The sequence below is a fragment of the Notolepis coatsorum genome (assembly GCF_963971535.1).
Source record: "Notolepis coatsorum genome assembly, chromosome: 17".
NCBI lineage: Eukaryota > Metazoa > Chordata > Actinopteri > Aulopiformes > Paralepididae > Notolepis > Notolepis coatsorum.
Genome location: NC_140181.1, coordinates 83,914,799 through 83,933,350, shown reverse-complemented (window position 1 = coordinate 83,933,350; position 18,552 = coordinate 83,914,799). Strand labels below are relative to the sequence as shown.

At 42.9% G+C, this 18,552-nt stretch overlaps 1 protein-coding gene across 1 annotated transcript in view; it reads right to left on the bottom strand.

The window, feature by feature from the left end:
* LOC311243831 (solute carrier family 12 member 5-like) overlaps positions 1-18,552 on the bottom strand; it is a gene marked incomplete at its 5' end in the record, with an annotated part of 190,208 nt that overhangs the window by 22,012 nt on the left and 149,644 nt on the right. The window lies entirely within an intron of this gene.

Genomic DNA, 18,552 nt, shown 5'->3' with positions numbered 1-18,552 from the left:
TGTCACAGGAAAGATTAGCCTCTAAGATGGAACCCAGGTAGGTAATTTCATCTTTCCTTGTGACAATATTGTCACCCACTGTAACCGAGAAGCCGTCGGTCTTGCTGAGTTTGTTATTTGAACCGAAGAGAATGGACTCTGTTTTGCCCATGTGTAATGATAGTTTGTTGTCGGCGAGCCATATGATCATTTTACTTATGATTAGGCTACTTATTTGTTTTTCCTCCAGTTCAATGTGTCTGCATGAGGAAAGTACAACGTATTTAATTTGATAGTCATGCAACAATTAACTACAATAGACCCTTGAATGATAGCACAGCAGACATTATGATTGTTGGGACCTTTGCTGGGTAGAGAACCAGAGTGACTGGACCCATTTTAATTTTAATTGAATACCCCTGGCCTATATGTTATAATTGTGTATTGCATTACAAATAAAATGTTTCCCCCAACACTGGCCATGGAAATACAACAAAATATCATCTGCATAAAAATATATTAAACAAAATGAACAGTGAAATGTTAGTTCTCTGCTGGTGCTGTAATTTATTTTCTTTTTCACATTTTGGTCTTGACATTTACTTTCTCTATTTTTAAATTATCTTATTAATATAATATCATAATGTCTATATGGATCTATTCGTTTATCCTCATTTATGTCTCTTGGCAACGATGACATAAGAAATACATATGAAAACATTTACATATATCTTGCCATGTTGGCAGCCAGGAAATGCAATCAGCTATACAATGGAAATCACCCAAACCCCCAGCAATCTCCCATTGATGATCTCAAGCTACCTTCCATAACATGTATTATAATAATAAATCTGACCAACCTTTATAAATGACAATACCCGAGTGTAATTGATAGTTTGAATGTTTATTTTTGTATGACTTGAGGATGTGGTGTGAGGATTGGGCAGCAGGCCCACCACAATCAGCCTGCGGATGTTCCTCCACCCCCGCCCCATCAAAGCACAGTCCTTAATACCACCACTTATAGGCTAAGCATAATAGATAGATACTCTAGGGCAGTGGTACTTAGACTTGGCCAATTCAGGAGCCACATTGACAACAAATATTTCTGAAAGAGCCACATTACAAAGACCAAACCAACACCACATCTACAGTGGCTCGGGAGGTAGAGCAGTCGTCTGGCTATCTGGGGGCTTCCCGGTTCGATTCCCGCTCCTCCCGGGCAGCACGTCGAAGTGTCCTTGAGCAAGACACTTAACCCACAATTGCCTAAAGGCTACTATAGGTTGGCACCTTGAATGGTTGCCTCTGCTGTGAACGTGTGAGTGAATGGGTAAAATGTGAGGAACAAATTGTATTGTTGGAAAAAGCGCTATATAAATAGAAGAAGAAGTCTTTATTTGTCATGCAGATTGACACACACACATGCGAGATGGGCAACACACAGGACCACACACACATCATGCATTGAGTCGCTGATGAAATGCCTCTCTGCACTTGACCCATCCCGTCGTCCTTTCCCCCAAGGGCAGCCAGGAGCAGACATGAGCTGCGACTTGGGCCGCGCCCGGGGACCAATCCTAGTGCTCCTGTCCATCTTCGTCAGGGATGCGACAGCGTTAGCGTTAGGTTATGACTATAACCAAGTTCTGTTAGTTAGGGGCGATGCTTGGCATCGCTACTGCACTATCTCGCGTACGTGCACGCGTACTGAATAAACCACAAATGTACCTCTAATACCAGTATTAGTCTGACCACACCCCTCATCAGCTTACCTTCATAAGCAGGTGTGTGGTCACCTGCTCTCCTCCTTCCCAAGCTTTCACCACAAGGTGAGGACAAGGGCTGCAGCGGCCGTCCGATGCCAAGCATCGCCCCTAACTAACAGAACTTGGTTATAGTCATAACCTAACGTTCTGTATCGTTAGTGGCTTAGCTTGGCATCGCTACTGCACAAGGGAGGCCAAGCGGAGCCACTTGGCTGACAAATACACCCCGCTGACAGCCCCCCAAAACCATCAGAACAGGGAGGGCCGAGCCCCCCCGACCCCCCCTAATGGAGGGTAGCCCCCCTATTAGGGACGTCACGGGAGGGCGACGGACCCGACCGTGCGAAGAGGCACTCAAGCAACTCAACGCACAGGGTGAGCAGACCGTGGCTCGACCCCACGACTACACACACGCACAACCCGCATGCCACCCGGGAACGAACGGAGGAACAACCTCGTTACTGCCCCCAGAATCACGGGGTCAAGGGCAAACCCAACCCCGTGGCAAGGCCGTAGCAGCGGAGCACGAAGGAAGACCCAGACCCACCAAAAGGACTGGACTCCCTAGAATGGGGGCCCGGAGAAGTCCATGATGCCAGCATCAAGACCCCACCAGGTGGGCACGTAGTGCCCCGCCCCCCACATCGCCAGCGTATTCGGACAAAGGCCCCTCAGTTACTGCACCTGGTATTCCCAGGCGGAACCAACCAGGCCAGAACCTGCCCAGCTTCCGAGATCGGACGAGATCGGGCGTGTTCAGGTCGGTATGGCCGTAAGCCGAGCGGGCCCCGTCCCCCCAATAGCACACCGCCTGGCACACCGACCCTGCCGAATAGGCAGTCAGCATGGCCGTAAGCACACAAAAAGGTTAACCAACGGAAGCAGGCAGCGCACCGGGGAAAAACCAGGCAACAGGCTGTTAACCCTAGCCTGGAGACTGCGGACGAGACAGGCGCCAGAGGGGACAGCTGAACACAGCCGCCCCGGCGGAAGGAGCGTAAGCTGGCGGTGTTGCATGACCAAGCCTCCATTTAACAACCCCCACCCAGAGGGGTCGAGGCAGAGAAGGCTGACACGATTGGCAGACGTCATGAACGTGCAGGGGCACCCTCAAACGGTGAACCCGGGAGTTGACACTGCTCCAACACACCAGGGAATCAACCACCTCGGCGTTACCCAATGCGGTGGTTGTTCCTATAACCCCTCAAGAAAAAACTCCAAAACACACCTGCGGGTATACACCGGCTATACCGCAGTACAAGTGTTTCAGTTTCCAAAAAGGGTTAACCCAGGCCTACGGGTCGCAAACATCACTTCGGACCGGGCCTGGCGGTACGGGAAGCACAGGGTCACCAGAGGAGGTCAAAAAACCACCCCCACAGGCCCCTCTTCGCCATGCGTGAGAGAGGAGCGAAAAATAATGGAGAACCAGCCCCTAAGCACACCGTACCTGGTATTCCCCGGCGGTCTCCCAACCAAGTACTAACCAGGACCAACCTGTGTAGCGGCCGAGATCCGACGAGATCGAGCGCGTACAGAATGGCATGGCTGTAAGCCATGACGACAGTGCTGAGTAAAAACATACCCAACCAGGGTCTCCATAGCGCTTAACCCTGTGACACCCAGACCGACCTGGCATTTTTCCCCCTGAAAAAAGCCCAAGTCCCTCAGGGTACCAGAACAGCAGATCTGCATCCCCGGCGGACAACGGGTTCAACTGATCTGGACCAGCGTGACCAGAACCAGTCCCGTGCCCTAACCACGCCGACATGCCTACCCCAGGAGAAGGGCAGATATGCGTGTTGATCTTAACATGAAAAGAAGGCGCCACCCAGACGTTCGGACGAACCGCGCCTGGTGGCCCACCCCAAGGGCGTGAGACCCCACTACATATGTTCAGATCCATCCCGTCATCATCCCCCAGACATGAACGGGAATCCGTCGACAACCCACCCAGGTCATGGGATGTGGTCGCCGGAAGAGGAAAAACCCCCATCTCAGTTGCTTTATAAAAACGCTGTTTCAACCACAAGCAACCAAGGCGTGCCAGTCAATCGCCTGTTTACAGCGAGCTAGCACTATACGTGCGTCGGGACACACCCCCATCAATGAACAGGCTATTTAGACCTGTCATTGAATCCCCAAGGCGCCCAGGGGAACGACAAGAGGGGTGTGACACTCCCTAACTCCAACACTTCTGGAATAGAAAGAAGGAAGCATCAACAGTATGTATCCCAGTCTACACAGCCGGGGTAAAAAATTTTTCACATTTTTACATCCCACCACCCTCCCATAGGAAAGAGACGGGGATCCCCAGAGAGACTTCCCACGCGAGCTGTACAGATTGAAAAGAATATATTGCACCTTGAGCCATGTAAAAAACTGGTTTTAGGGCCTCCGGGGAAGAGGCACCGAACCCATACACACTCAATAAACGAATTGAATCGAATATACATACAATAGAAAAAGGACCCTTCTAGAGGGTCCACTCACTTTGACAATCTGAGGAGGAAGGCTCTGTACTCTGATGGAGGCTTCCTCACATGGAAGAAGGAGTCCGAACTCACAGAAGGCCTGAGTAGGCGCTTGGTGAGGAGGAGCCCTGACCACCCCCCCTGAAAACAGATCCATCACATGGACCTGAACAGCACACGGAAGTCCTACCAACAGAGACGCGCACGGTGACGTACTCTATGGCGGGGGAATTCCTGCGGTGCACACGCCCAATATACCAGGCCGTGGGACCAGGAACTCCCTCCCCCCCCCCCCCCCCCCCCCCCGTAACGTGCCGAACCGCCACGTGACGGGAACCTTGAAGGACAGGGGGTGTACCCCTGACCGACAGAACAATGGGGAGAGGAAAGGTTACCAGTTCACCCCTTTACGACCCCACACCCATGATACGACGTAACGACAAAAAGAGAATATGACACAGTCATAGTCAGCTCTATGAAGCGTTTCACAGCTCCACACAGCGCACGAGCTAACCTGCCATCTGATTTTTACTAAGGAAAAACACAGAATAGAGAGGGCTCTAAGAACCCCGGTCCAACATACACATGTGCTTCTGTGGCCAGTACAACCCAGTTGTAGGTCACATGACACACACAACCCATCATCACCTACAAAAAATGGCAAAAACACTCAACAGAGGAACGCCGTTTTTTTCACAATGAGAGAATACATCATTCTTGATTAGTATCGACCACAGGCCTTGCTAAGCACACATGACAGCAACCAAACCAATTTCCCTTTAGGAAATAAGTTTCTCCAGCAGATTTAGCACAACCTCAGCAATCAAGCTGAGAGTTACATCGTATCCCTACCACACAAAAGACACAATTAATGCACAACATGTCTGATAGGAGGTGATAAAGTCCCCAGGGAACCGGGGGGGGAAACACAATCCTCCTATTTTACCCTCAATACGGCCAGTTAAAACAGGAAAACCTGTTAATGTGTGAACTCACTGTTCATTGTCATTACAGTCTGAGAAAGAACATTCTTTTACTCACTCGTCACCAAGCATAGCTTCATAGGTTAGTTGCCTTAGTAGTGAGTACACGGTACACATAAACACCATGATGTTTCTCACACAACAACCAGATCAATACATCACGATCTGCACGGAGAAGCTAACTGCCAGTGACAAAAACAGCTCACACACAACCCGCAACGTATCCCCAAATGCATTGCAACAACACACGTTTTGGGAAAAAACACCGTTATTCACAATACATTTAGCAAGGTAAAACCAGAAGACGTGTTATGAGGTCTGGCCAACCCCGTACCTACCCGGAACGCAGATCAGCGAAGTGCAGTCAACTCACAAGACACCGTAGAACACAGCCGTCCTGTGTTGTTCGATCCGGGCAGCGTCGCCGCTCCACCAGTCGCTACAGTCCTCTTTGTTGACGCAATCCCCGTCTAGGCTCAGGCAGGGTCGACGAACATCCCCTGTCAAGGATGACGTCGTGGTCAAGAGTGTAAAACATGTTAAAATCAAAGCACGTTCAACAGAATAGCATCAAGCTAACGGCTGCTCCAACCGTTCGGGTGCTATTGCTTCCGCTCGCGAGACGCCGATCTAACGACGCACGCGATCAGGAGCGAGCTCCCGGCGGCGCGCGAGAAGCCAAGCTACCCCGCGCCAGGCCACCGACCGGCTAACCGTAAGCTATGAACATGTAAACAATGACATAACACTCACCCAGACAGGCCGCCGTTCTGAACCCTCCTCACTTTTTAAGAGAAAAGAGAAAACAAGACGTCAACACCGCTTCACAACGGTGACATTACCACGTCCGGCGGAATCAGCACAGTACCAACCGGCCTGTATAGCTGACTTTGAACATGAATCTGCCGCTATCGCACATTACATGCACATATCCCCTCGTGAAGGAATACTCTCATTTGGATATGAAAGATGGGGTCTTAACACGGTGACAGAGAGAATCCACTCGTCCAGAACACACAGGGATCACCAGTGTCAATGGTCGCGGCCCACTAGTTAAAACTATAATGGTCGCCAGACCAAGGCCTTCTGTCGCCTAGACGGCTAAACAAAGGACCCTAGCCTGGGGCCGGTTTCCATAAACTTTGTCAAGTAGCCCCCATAGCACTAACAGACAAGTGGAGCCCGCCAGCAAACACTACTCACCCAACCTGGAACGCACCGCTCCTCACAACAGCGGCATGTCCGACAGTTCAGCTGTGGCCTGACAGGTTTCACCCCAACAAACACAGCAAGGAACTGCAGTTGAGAAGCATGCAGCGGCGTGCTCCCAATACGAAAACCGGTGGAGGGTTTGTAGAATGATCATCATCTTCCAGACACTCCAGTACGAAGACAATATCGCCGTATTTTCTCGAAAATAGTGAGAGAGAAAATAAAGATATGATGTCAACGTATCCTTGTTTCCCAAGCTGTTCCTAATCCAATTTCTTCCATCATGGTGTCAAGTGTGGGGATCTACCGAGGCACCTCTTCCTTGTGGTGAAAGCGAGAAGGAGGAGAGCAGGTGACCACACACCTGCTTATGAAGGTAAGCTGATGAGGGGTGTGGTCAGACTAATACTGGTATTAGAGGTACATTTGTGGTTTATTCAGTACGCGTGCACGTACGCGAGATAGTGCAGTAGCGATGCCAAGCTAAGCCACTAACGATACAGAACGATCTGTTCTGCATGTTTTGTCCATTGGGTTTATCTTATTGGGAGAGGAAACCCTTGAGAGCACGGGGAGAACATGCAAACTCCACACAGAAAGGCCCGGGAGATACCCCACCTGGGTACCTGGCAACGTGGCAACCTGGTCCTCAAGCGGGAATCGAACCCAGGACCTTCTAGCTGTGAGGTGAGAGTGTTAACCACACTGCACCATTTACCATTTAATAGGCAATTTACAAGCTATGAAAAAGCATGATCATGTAGGCCTACTGCGTGCAGTACCAGTAGGCTACTGAAATGTATTGCAGTACCAACATATTAATACACCTGGCAACATCTCAAGCGGTGTATTATTGTCATTAATGGTTTCCCCTGGCAATTCAAATGTCCCTGTAGTAGCCTATACACAACCATCAGCACATCAAGTGCATTTATATAGTTAAGTCCAACACAACTGTGATAGCTGTCGTGGAAATTACTATGAACAAAAGATGAGCCGTTGTGAAATCATTCTGAGTCGAGTTATTAAAAAAAGAACATAGTTTTATTCATCTGTGGCCACAGTGAAAGTGATCAGTTTATAGAAAAACACACATGTTTACACACAAGCGTCTGACCAGAAAGTGAGGAAGAGGTCTGGTCAGAACGTACACAATACACAATTGAAATGACGTCCAGATATGACAGAAAGGATAAACAAAATGTGCCCCAGTTAGTGAATAAATAACAAGACTGGCCTTTGTTATGTCTTAACTGGGGTGAGAAACAGCCTTGGCACGGCTCTACAGCTCCCACACCTTGGAGTCCTTAAAGAGACACACACATACTGTAGCCTAGTGTCTGGGCTGTTATAATAGTTGACCTATATTAAACTAGTCAGGCTGTAAGACATAGAATATGTATTTTAACACAGATGTATAGATAACATTCCCATAACATTGCCTAAAGACCATTACCATAGAAACAGAATAATGTAGTAGGCTGGTCTGGTCACCACAATGTCCTTAACTGCAGCTAGATTCTCTCTCCCCAGGTAGGAGAACAAGATGGAGAGACAGAGAGAGGGAAGGCACACAGTCGCAAGTGCACACACACACTCTCTCACACACACACACACTCCACATACTCTCTCTCTCACACACACACGCACGCACGCACGCACGCACGCACGCACGCACGCACACACACACACACACACCAATAACTCCTTGTACAATCTACTGTTATAAAACCAAAATCATTATCAAATAATAAATAACAATATTTATAAAAAAAATATAAAATGAGGTGTGGACTTCAGTTCATCAGTGGTGGTGCAGGATGTTGAATGAAGTGTACGGGTGTCAAAGTACAGTAAGTGTATGAGATGCAATAACATAACAGCTTAGCTACTGATTACAGCCAATTAACCTGTAGAGCCAAGCACTGCAGCCTTCTGTCAGTCCTGCCTGACTGGCTGCCTCCTTCCAGCATGAATGAATGAATGAATGAAAACTTTATTTAACAGATTGCAGAATGGGTACAATACAGTACGGCTCAATACATACAATTGTTAAGGGGATGCAGACCTGAGAAAGACGTTTGTCTTGTTTCCATCAGGGTCCCCCATTTTCAATTCATATAGAAATCATTGCAGTCAGTGTTGTGTTCAAGGCACTTCCAAATGCATGCAGACCACTTAGCAGGAAAACTACCGCTGCTCCCGTATTTTTTTAAACAAGGCAACAGGACAGGACAAGATACCTGCTAGATTTCTTAGGGATACAGCTGATTCCATCGCCTCCGGAACTATAGGCCTGTGTCGATTCTTAGTGCGGTGTCCAAAGTCATAGAAAAGATCATTCATGATCATATAAACGAATACCTCTCTACAAACAACCTGTTGTTCGAGCTCCAGTCTGGATTTAGAACATCACATTCCACTGACACATGTTTATTATATCTGACAGACCAAATTAGAACAGAGGTGGACAAAGGTCAATTATGTGGGATGGTTTTAATAGATTTACAAAAAGCCTTTGACACTGTTAACCACGACATACTTTTATATAAACTGAAGGCTATGGGTTTTAACAGTATATCCCCTTTTTTTTATCAAATCTTTTTATTGCTTTTTCTTTTTTCATAACAAGACAACACATAATACAGTAATAACAATAATAAACTGTTACGTATGGGGGTGAGTAGTAGTGAGTCCAATGGTGGAGGAGACAAGGAGAGACGGAGATAGGTAGCTATTTCTAAGGATGTGTCTTTATTAAAACACACAGAGCAGCGATAATCCAGGAAAGACGTCGGGCGTCAACAGAGAGAACAGGCAAAAGTAATATAAGTACATCGCGAGTGGCTCAGCAAACTCTGACCAGCTCCTTCCCACACGAACGGTTTTCTGAAGCCTCGACAACAAGACAAGGGAACAGAGAAAGAATAAGTAGTCACCAACCAAACATTCCAATCAATTAGCAGTGACAGCAAATTGACAGCACAGTGACAGTGTTACACTCCCAGACCTGCCCAAGGCTGGGAGAGTCAACACCACAGTCACAGTGTGAACAATGGGTCTCGCTTCCCCACACAAGGAACAGACAGTATGAAAGATGTGAATAGTGGTATCAGAGCGCCATCTAGTGATCTTTTACAGATGATGCACGCTGTGGTGATAAACCTCCTAAACAGTTTGTTGTCAGTGCATTTATTGTTGATGTTACAATCTGTTTAGGTTGTTCTCTGTGTTTGTATCTCTGATTCTGTCTGTTGTATAGCCTTGTCCCTGTTGTGTTGATATTTGTATTAGTTCTTGTTACGTATGGGGTGAGTAGTAGTGAGTCCAATGGTGGAGGAGACAAGGAGAGACGGAGATAGGTAGCTATTTCTAAGGATGTGTCTTTATTAAAACACACAGAGCAGCGATAATCCAGGAAAGACGCCGGGCGTCAACAGAGAGAACAGGCAAAAGTAATATAAGTGCATCACGAGTGCTCCTTGACGAGGAAGACAATATGTAAAAAGCTAGAGAAATTTAGTTCCTGTGTGCTATCTGAAAGAAGCTGTATAGAAACTGTGTGGGCTAGCTGAAATAAGATGTATAGAAACTGGACTAGCAGAAATAAGCTGTATAGAAACTGGACTAGCTGAAAGAAGCTGTATAGAAACGATGTGGGCTAGCTGAAAGAAGCTGTATAGAAACTGGACTAGCAGAAATAAACTGTATAGAAACTGGGCTAGCTGAAAGAAGCTGTGTAGAAACTGGACTAGCTGAAAGAAGCTGTATAGAAATGGTGTGGGCTAGCTGAAAGAAGCTGTATAGAAACTGGGCTAGCTGAAAGAAGCTGTATAGAAATGGTGTGGGCTAGCTGAAAGAAACTAAAGGTTTAGCAAAAATGTTTAATGCAATGTTGACTTTAAACTAAAGGTGTGAGAATGGGTTTTAAGCAGAGCCCAATCGCTGAACACAGGAGAGGAGAATGGAGCGTTTCAGGTTGTTTTAATGGTATTCCCAAGTAGGCAAGAATTACATCCAGAAATGTACAACAGATATTAATTGGGGGTAAAGGGAGCAGGTGCACTCCAGTGCTACTGCGGACGGAAGACACAGGTCCGTGTTGAGAGAGGGAGCAGGAACTCCTTGGTAAGCTCCAGGGGGTCCAGACAGGAACACGCTGGCACGGAGGTCCTGGGCACAAGAGAGGAAAGTTAGAACAGGGAATAATCACACGGGGATGCCTAGCAGGTCTTCGGACTGAGGCGTCATACCTAGGTAATGATACTAACACCACGACGACTTCTGGTCAGCGTCGTCTGGTTGAAGTAGGGTCCTCATCATCAGGGGATGGGATACAGCTGTGAGGAGTGAGGTGCCTGACAGCGTGTGAATCAGGGGATGAGGTGCAGCTGGGTTGAGTGACGGGAGGTGAAGGGATGCTGACCATAAAAGGGCGTGAGGCTTCCGTGGTGGATGGAAGGGAGGATGAAGAGGAGTGCGTGGTGGATGGAAGGGAGGATGAAGAGGAGTGCGTGGTAAATGTGAGGGGAGAAGGAGGAGGGGTGAAGTACGCTCTCGCTGTGATTATGACAAAAGGCTTGAATCAGGGTTGGGCAATGGGGGGTGGTGTCTTATTGGCTACTCCTATAAAAGGTAATATAATTTTTTTATATACTTTCTTTTATACTTTTTGTATACAGTAACTTATTATAGTGTGATTTCTCCAGACCTCCAGAGCCCGAGGTGTGGCCAGCAATATCAGCAACAAAAAAAGTAAACAAAGTAAGTGTTGTACCAACATTAAATTTTTTTGCTAAGTGGTTGTTGTTTGACGGCATTGCAGATTCCACTTTTAACACACGAGTAGACCATTCACTCACTCTGTCTATACATACTGATAATGTATATGTTTATTATCAAGACAGCACATCAGTCTAATATCAGTGTTGTGCTGCTTCTCCAGTAGTATAAAGAGATACTATACCACAATCAATACAGTACAGTTCAGTACACATTCAAATTCATTCACTTTGTTGATCAATACATTTTTGAAGAGTGAAGTGAAAAAATTAAATAGAGTCTGCACACTAGACTATGCTCCCGTAGACATTTATTGGTATATTATTGGTATTACCACCATATGTGACACAATTCAATCAATCAATCAATCAATAGAGTGTTTGCTCTTCTTCAGATGCAGGGAATGAAGTGACCCTGCTGCAACACGTATGTCCATGGAGCCTCTCATATTTATTATTTGTCACATAAACCATGCATTTCTTCAGAGCAGCCTATCTGTAGTACCAGCAGCCAGAGAACTAACAGCAGCAGAACTCAAGAGCTACTAGGAATGTCTGATCACTGAGGGTGTCTGACTCCCACCTAAACTGCACAGACTACAACGTATAACGTACAACGTATATCACGCCGGTTAGGGTACCTTATGTATACTGCACCTGTGTATACTGTATACTTTACTTACTCATAGTATATATTTAGATTCTAGTGTTTATTGTAACCATATTTATTGTAATGTATAATATAACTGATAGGGTGTACAGAGACCCTCATCTGCACCTTTGATCACACTGCCTACTTGCTCATATGCATATATTCAGGGTTAATTATATTGTTTACACTGCCTATTATTACTTTTCTACTATACTAGAATTGTATTGCCTGTATATGTCTTCTACTATTACCATGCCCATACCTGTACCCCCCCACATGCTGCTATGATGCCTGAATTTCCCCAAGGGGATCAATAAAGGAATATGTGATCTTATCTTATATAGGCCCATATCAGTTAGTCTATGAAAAATAGGCTATACATTATCACTTGCTGGTGATGTTTTGATATCTGCTGTATGACACTAGTCCCATTGTGTTATAGCCTACATAATGCTCTGCTTTGCCCTTTAAAGCATCATTCAATCCTCATCAATATCTCTGAAATAACTGATAAAAATGTTTTGCTTATTTACATCTCAGTCTTGTTGATTTATAACTATGTTGAAAATTAAGGAAAATAATTTGAAAATGTTTTCAAATCTAATGTAGCCCTTTATTAACTAGTGTCTAAATGGGTTAAACAACATTCTTTATCGCCTTTAATAGGATTTAACTATTCTTTTGGTTGTTCAGTTTTGTAGCCTGTAGTAGTGGACTCTTGTTCACATAATATGTCAAGAAGGCATGATGACTAGAGCTATCTACCTTAGTAATACTCTGTAGACCAAGATGCTGTAGGAGAATTCGAAATATTTACAACTTTTTCCAAGTCAGCGTTGTATTAAAATGACTTACATTTATTGCATTTGTGCAGACATGTATACAATGGTTGCAGGAAACCATTAGCCATAGTTTAAGCATTTGACATGATAAAACATAAAACAACAGTTTATATACGTATCATCTTAAAACACAATAGAGAATACATATTTCTATATCTGTAAAGTATTAAACTTGCATTGACACATATCTAAGCTCTAAGTTTATAGTAATTTATATTTACAGATATCCCATCTCTGCCATACCTTTCTATACATTATCCGCTCTCAAATACAGATATTGACTGCATGGTTCTCACACACGCACTCACACGCATGCACGCACACGCACGCACGCACGCACACACACACTCTCCACACTTTGCACGCACGCGCACACACACACACACACACACACACACACACACACACACACACACACACACACACACACACACACACACACACACACACACACACACACACACACACACACACACACACACACACTCTCCACACTTTCAAATACTGTATTTTATCCCACATTATATCATTATTGTTCTTGGGAAAGTGAACTTAAAGTTGTGAACACAAAACGACCAATGACTGATTGACTAATCCAGTTACTGATCTGCATAACGGTACCAGTGAATAATTCTCCTGTAAATCCAGTATAAATAAGTGACAATTTAGAGACACTAACTCTTCTTTTTTTAGTTCTTGCTTGTATGATGTGCTCACTTCTCAGAATAACCAAGTTGCACAAATATTCAACATTTAAAAGGAGACTTAGTTCTCAACAGGATTACAATGAGGTTAATTAACACCATGGAAACAATACACATTCATGCATACTGTAAATTCATTCTCAGTCTGCAAAGCTACAAAAAGGGTGATGGGGTTTCTACTTTAATATAGAAAATTATAGAAACATTTTGTAGAACCTGTCCTATTTAATAGTAAACCAGGAAGTGGCTACCTCACTGCACTGTACTGTATGTTATGCATGGGGAAATAAAGATATACTAATAGAAATAAACACTTTCTTGGGAACAAACACTGCATATAGTCTATCATGACAGAAATGACTGCACACTATAAATATACTGCAATTTCTGTAATTTGAGCCAACAGATTTAGACCATAATGTTTTAGGGTGCATTTGTATATTGTATGCCAAGTACATAAAGTATTATGCCTTGTACAAATAAATATCATACATGGCAAAACTAAAGATCTATTGAAATGAAACAAAAGCTTGAAAGGTATTTTGCAGGAGACATTTACATAATGCATCGGGAAAACACAATACATATTATTTTTCACAATACTATATGTTGTAAAACAATCACTTAAAAAACAATCGTGACAGTATACTTTTTACTGACACAGTAATATTACATCATAATGGAGTAAGCAGAGGTCTCATTGAAATGGCCATTCATGGGTTGTAACATAGGTGCTTTGAGATAATTGTAGCTTCAACGAGTTCTTGGCAAAGTCCAGTGGAACAGGGTAAAATTATGTTTTTGTTGTTTTTTTGAAAGAGGATCTGGGCCCTGAATGATGATCTCTGGAAAAAGATGGAAACCAAACTAAACCCACAACACCTTTCTTTCCTCTAATATATATAATATAATCACAAACGGTTGCTTCTCAAGGAACACATACACCAGTAGAATATGGGATTTGGGAGTTAAATGGTTTACTGAATGAGTCATTGGGAATCAGGTCTGGGACTTGAGTAACTGATGATTAAATTAAACAGTTTGCTAACAGTTCCTCATTAGTAGGTTCCTGTAGGTACCTACAGTATAATCATTATTATTGTGTCCCCTAAACTAAAGTGTTGTTACACATAACAGTCCAACTTGTATTGGAGATGAAAGCCTCATCTAGCTATTTTTGATCATCCATTGACCATATTCACATTGTGGCCATTTTGCTCTTATGTCATGTGGCCACCATGTGAATAGGGTCAATTGTCAGCATCAACAGCCTTAGTCACACTGCTAGTGGATCAAGAGAGGATCTTCAAAAAAAAAAAACATTTAAATAAAAATAGAATTGACATTTTTATTCTTAAAAGATTTAAGAATATTCACTAATTAAGTTGTTTCACCAATACTTGAGGAAATCAATCTAGAGGCTCCAATAAATATGCGTTCGTACAAATGAATGTTCATTGGAGATATTGGTATGATTTGATTTGATGTTTTTTATTTTCGTGTCTTACATACAGGTGTATGCCCAGCCCATATGGCACTAAACACTAAATTCTCAAGAAACATCTTGGGCATCATGCAAATTGTTTCTTATATTAGGGGAGGCAAATACAGTAAACAGATTTTCCGAAGACCTGTAGTCACTTCCATTTATATGAAATGACCCTAACTATTCAAGTAACCAAAACCCTGTTATCCTTTGATTTCTTTATATATTTGTGTTTATATGTGTGTATTTGGTTCATCATATAAGTAGCAGCATTAAAAGAAGAACATACTTGTCTGTAAGCTATGCCTTCCATAGATACAAGCACACACCAAACACTAAAGATATCTCAAGCTTTTCAATAATATCAATTCAAATTGATCTTTTCCCGAAATACATCATTCTTCTAGATAGTTAATATCATATCTATTCCTAAGACATTTTGGTCAATTACAGTTCTGTTAATATGTGAAACACCTGTATATTATATTTAACATGTTATGTTAAAAAAACAACTAATATGATTAAAGTATTGGGTTAGGGGCAATGCGTTAATATTTTCACAGATCTGTGCCACAATAAAAATAAACACAATTCTGTAATTTTCTCCATTAAACAGTATACGGTTGTATGATGGTTTAGTAAGCAGTGATGCTGGATCCAAAAGTCAGCTTGGATTTTTATTGTAACGTCTACTTTAAATATAAACTTACTTTGTATTTAATTTGATACATATTGACATTGTATTAAAAAGAGATTTGTATCAAAAACATCTTCTTTTCATATGGCACATTTTGACTGCATGCATTTGGCAAAAACCGAACAATTGCGGGCATGAATCAGTGTAAACCAGAGGAGAAAAGAATGTTTGAGTTTCATATGAAAGTTCTTATGACCTTTAATCTACGTAATACGGTTTATCTAGGCCTTTAATCTACATAATATTGTTTATTTTGACCTTTAATCTACACAATATGGTTTATTTTAGGGGATTCGCTCACAGTATAGTAATGAAAAGACAATAGAAAGAATAGCAAAATGTAGGTCCAACTTATCAAAGTGGTTGCGACAAACAAGTAACTGCAGGATGCTGGTAGTAACACATATCAGGTGATTAGACAATACACACTATGTACAATAGTCAACACTGGGTTCTAAGGTTGATGTCATGTTGCATCTCACACCATACAGAATTATTCATTCCCTTATTCCCATGCCTAACAACACTAGGACAACTGAAACAAATACATCTAATATATGTGTTGTAATCATAACCATTTACCATCTGTTCAGCTCCTATTGGTCAAATTATATTGACAAGAGATAAATCCCTTTCTCAGATGTTGGGAAGAGATCAACCCTGATAACATTGCTGTAATAGTATGTAGGGACACAGGCTTGTAGACACAGACGATAGCCCAACACCTTCTAAAGGACACAAATGGATAAAATCAAACATCTTGTAACTGTATATTACCAACATGGTCTCATCAGAAAGGTAAATAAAGTATGATCGACCACAGGAAAAAAGGTACATAATGTATGTTATGTTATAGCCATATTTACGTTTCGTATCAGCAAAAGGCCAAAACAAACACTGTGACCGGGAGTTGAACCAGCAACTGGTCGCAGGCGAATGCTGTCACCACTGGACTCATGGTCCATTCTCACCCAAAGCAGCAACGTGGCTGCATTCAATTCACTTCCGATGTAGAGGAGCGTATGCAGCCACGAGGTACACGCAAGGTACTGCATACACTCCTCTACATTGGAAATGAATTGAATGCAGCCGCGCTTCTTAGTAGGTGCTCTTAAAGAGCACCTACGGGAGGCTGCAATTCGAAACTGGCCACCGTAAATGCCCAAAACCCCCACCACCTCCTAATAGACAGTCTCCTCCCCACCGCATGTATATATTCCCTCCCCGCCGTATGTATATTTCCCTCCCACCCACCCACCCCCTCCTAATGTACAGGCCCCTCCCCATCATATGTATATACTCTGTCAGGATCTAAGGGTAACAGTACTGTATATTTGAATACCGCTTATGTCACAAATGTATCAGTACTAAATACCTATATGTCCCTATGCCATAAATGTCATGTATGTTGTGTATGTCATAAATGTCTATATGAAATGAAAATGGGGGACCCTGATGGAAACAAGACAAACGTCTTTCTCAGGTCTGCATCCCCTTAACAATTGTATGTATTGAGCCGTACTCTATTGTACCCATTATGCAATCTGTTAAATAAAGTTTTCATTCATTCATTCATTCAGACTTGGCTGCTTTGATTGAAAATGGACCATAAGCCACACACCCACCCTGATACAAACACAGCAATACTATGATGATGGTTTGTTTTAACATTTAATAGTTATGGATAAGATATAGGGATACAGTTATGGTTAGGGTTATGGTTAGTTTAAGGTAACAGTGTGGTTAAGGTTAAGGTTAGGGTTTGGGTGAGGCTATCAGAAAACTGTGTCTTGGTAGTCTTGAGGTAAAGGCACTTGCCTCTCATGTGAGCACCCCGGGTTCGGGTGGAGTACAAACGTTTCTGAAAACGTTAAAAGTTTAAATGTTTTGCATGTGTAATATATGTACCTATTTGTAGTATGTACACATTGTACATTTTCATAAATATGTCAATATATGATCAATATATTACTTATGGCTATAACATAACATACAATACTATACGTACATTTTTCCTGCAGTTGATTAGAACTTTATTTACATATTTAAAGTGAGATCGGGCTGATATTACAGATGGTATAGTAGGCAAATGTTGACTTGATGCACTAAAATGCCTACAAACTGTAGCACAATCAACCCTCTGAATGATACACGCAGTCTATTCTGGCATTCTGATCCAGAATCAGCTGACTACTCCTCCCTCAGCCTCCTCACACCCGTTTGTGTTTGTCTATAAATGCATAGAAATCCTCATCTGACCTGCGCTGATTCTGAATGCTGAGCTACTGAACGATCATCATGCTGATCTAAATGCTTCCAACCATAACATCATAAAACACCACAACAAAGACGTAAATGAACAGAGGAATGAATAAATAAATAAATAAATGAATAAATAAATAAATAAATAAATAAATAAATAAATAAATAAATAAATAAATAAATAAATAAACAAATAAACAAATAAATAAATAAATAAATAAATAAATAAATAAATAAATAAATAAATAAATAAATAAATAAAAGATGAGAATAAATTACAAATAACTAATCCTATTGTTCACCCCTTAGAAACAAAAGCCAAATGACAATAAAGAGAAATTAAGTACATCACAATGGGGAGGTTAAAAGTTAAAAGGTCAAAAGGTTAAAGGGTCCTTGTCTTTCGGGACGTCCCCTCGTCGTGGGACCTGTCACATGCTCTCGGACGCCCCGGCAGAGGTCCTCTTATCTGTCATTCAATGTTTAGCGATCAGCTGAGCAACAGAAATGCGAATTATGACGTAGTTCATATGCCAATATATAATCACCATATAATACAGATATAACAACTAGGCCTACAGTAGATATAGTATGATGCAGTCAGGGGCAACCAGAGAGTAGAGGTGTACGAGTCTGGATAGAGCTGGTGTCTGCTGGGACCACACGGAGGACAGAGTACTGGGTGTGATGGACTCTCCTAAAGTGCAGAGG